The sequence below is a fragment of the Hippocampus comes genome, unplaced genomic scaffold, assembly GCF_001891065.2.
Source record: "Hippocampus comes isolate QL1 unplaced genomic scaffold, H_comes_QL1_v1.1 scaffold317, whole genome shotgun sequence".
In the NCBI taxonomy this organism is placed as follows: Eukaryota; Metazoa; Chordata; class Actinopteri; order Syngnathiformes; family Syngnathidae; genus Hippocampus; species Hippocampus comes.
This window is the reverse complement of record NW_017805531.1, coordinates 650838-653598: the sequence shown is the minus strand read 5'-3', so window position 1 is coordinate 653598 and position 2761 is coordinate 650838.

Below are 2761 nucleotides of genomic sequence, written 5' to 3'. Positions count from 1 at the left end.
CATCGTCTTTTGATGGCAGCAAAAGTTACACTGACACTTGCAAACTTTGTCTCCTCCACTCACCCCTCAATTACCCCCGTTTTCCTTCCTTTCTGACACCATAAATCACATCCTGTCACATTATCTATGTCATCGGATCCTCGTGACAAATTTATCACGGTGGCGTGTGGGTGGAATCCGCGCGCATTGTCTGTGTCTGCGCGCGTCTTGGGATTTCAAACTACTCAGCAAAATGAACAGCCTGTTTGTCAGAACCGGACATTAGCCAAATGCGGTTTGTTTCCATGGTAGCCTCGCAGAACTGATTAGCGGAGATTAGAATTGGACGACAACAAAGCCGAGTCTGTCACGGTGGGAATGCAGCAACACATGAGCGTTATCAATGCAAGGTAGAAAAATAATTGGCTGGATACGGTTTGCGTTGCGGCGAAAGATGGTTTGAAGCTTTGGCTTACAAATGACGGGGAACAGTAAGAAATGTGAAACATCAAATATAATCACGGGGCAGGACCGAGATTCGCAGACTCTCTTGACCGTTAGGCAGACGGGGGCTAACCACTTCTTCGCCGTGCTGCCAGCAAACGACATGTGGATGATATCCTCCAAACGTCTGTGACCTTGACAGGACATCTGTTGTGACTGCATGTGATGAATGAGCGGCTGCTTGGCTTTCACACAAGTCGCAACAATGGCGGAAAGCGGCAAAACACAAACGTAGGGAGGGGAAAAAAAAACTAAGCGATCCACTCGTTGGTCCTTTAACAATTTGACTTTATTCATAACTTATTCACCACCCGGATCGCTTTTTGAGTTCTCTTTCGAGGTACTGTGAAGATAAATCACTTGCAAAATGAGCGTATGAATATTCACCGTGGTTAACATTTCCTTCAAAGTGGAAAACTGCTTCTATTATTCATGGGGGGAAAAAAAAAAAAAGATATCATCCGTAACCATTCACTCTGGTCAGTTTTGCGCTTCCTGTCAAAGCTGACTTTGGGCGAAAGGCCGATGCCAGCCAGGATTGATCGCTAGTCAATCACATTGCTCGTTTAGATTTTCACCATCACATTCGCAGAATCACTGCGTGGGAACGCAACTCAAGCTGTACAGAAGTCAGGCGAGTGAGCCGTCTCCTCACCCTCAAGGGATTGAACTAAATTTGCTGTGCGTCGCTCCGATTTTTGAAATGTGCCACTAGACAAGTTCAACAACTCAACTTCAGCTCTGGCTTGGCACCTGAGGAGTACCCCCCCCCCCCCACCAGCAGATTTTCTACTCGAGAAATAACTTCCCGAAGCAGAGGGCAGCTTTTCAATAACCCAGCAGTGAGGGTCAAGGGTCACGTGTCATTTATCGACATCAGGCTTCTCCCTGCTGGGTTTTCCAGAATACTAATCAGTTCCATTAATACAAAAATATGACCGAGAGGATCCATTAGCGTAGAATTTGGTGCAGGCTTTGCTTCCCGATGATATTCTCCAACCGTTATGACGACGTGGCGGCATGAGGAGTCCGCTCCTCGACACGCTACCAATCCCGTTCGATACGACTTGAGCACCTTTTCTCATGTGCGCTGAGGCTGTTGCTGCTTCTTAGGAATCGAGTCCATGGTGGGGTTGGTGGGGGGGGGGCGCACCCGTTAACCATCTCCCCTCTGGGAGACCACTAATCATTTGCAATCGTGCGGCGATGGAAATTTTGACTGCACTAATCTCTGGATTGGAGGGAGATTAACCGCCATGTGGGGGTGATGACTTTCCTCTTTGTTTTATTTTTCTTTTTTTGTGTGTGTGTGTGTGTGTGTGTGTGTGTGTGTGTCTGGGGATCTGCTCGCCGTATCTTATCGCTCTGCCTCATTTTTTTTTTCCAAGGCAGCTTGCAGCCATTATCAGCATCAACGCTATCTACACGCATATCAAAGCCTTTGCAGAGGGAGAACGGAATTAGCGACGGGGGGCACATCAAATGTGGCCCCTCCTAATTCATGCTAATATCACACTGTTGCAATCAATGAGCACGGCCTAAGGAGGGAACAGTTAGGAGGTGAACGGTTGCTTGAGCAAGGTGCCGCAATGTGTCACAATGCGCCGTGCGTCTCTTCATCTGCAAGGATTCCCGTTTATCTCCGAGCCTTGAAAATGGGGATTAACGCTCGCCTCACAGGACCCAGCTGCCCGATTCCTCTACTGACACTGACCTCCTTTGTTTTATTTGTATTTTTTTTTTCTAATGACCATGAATTGATGCCTGCCTCTACTTGTGCTTGTGTGCGTGTCTGTTTGTATGGCAACAGGGTGGCTGCTAAAAGGAGGGAGGGTTACAGGGGGGATTAGAACTCACACAACCTACCCCCCACTCGCCCGTAAACAAAAGTAAAAGGTACTGTAATGTTTGTGTGTGTGTGCGTGTGTGTGTGTGTGTGTGTGTGTGTAAATGTATAACATGCTGGTGACATTACACAAAAGAGGGAGGAGGAAGACTGAGTCCATCTGTGAACGCGGTGGGATTAAAGCTTTGCGCAAGGCGAGAGCTGCATGTCAATCATCAACTAAGTGGATGTCTACGTGCATGGACTTTACAGTGCGTGCGTGCGTGCGTGCGTGTGTGTGTGTGTGTGTGTGTGTGTGTGTGTGTGTGTTACATCCAGTTTTGCTGTTCCATGGGGGAAGGGAAGACCCCAACAATGTTGTTGTCATTCATAATCTGGTGGGATGGAAAGAAGCCAGTGCTATAAAGAAAACGTTTTTGTTGGGGTTTTTTA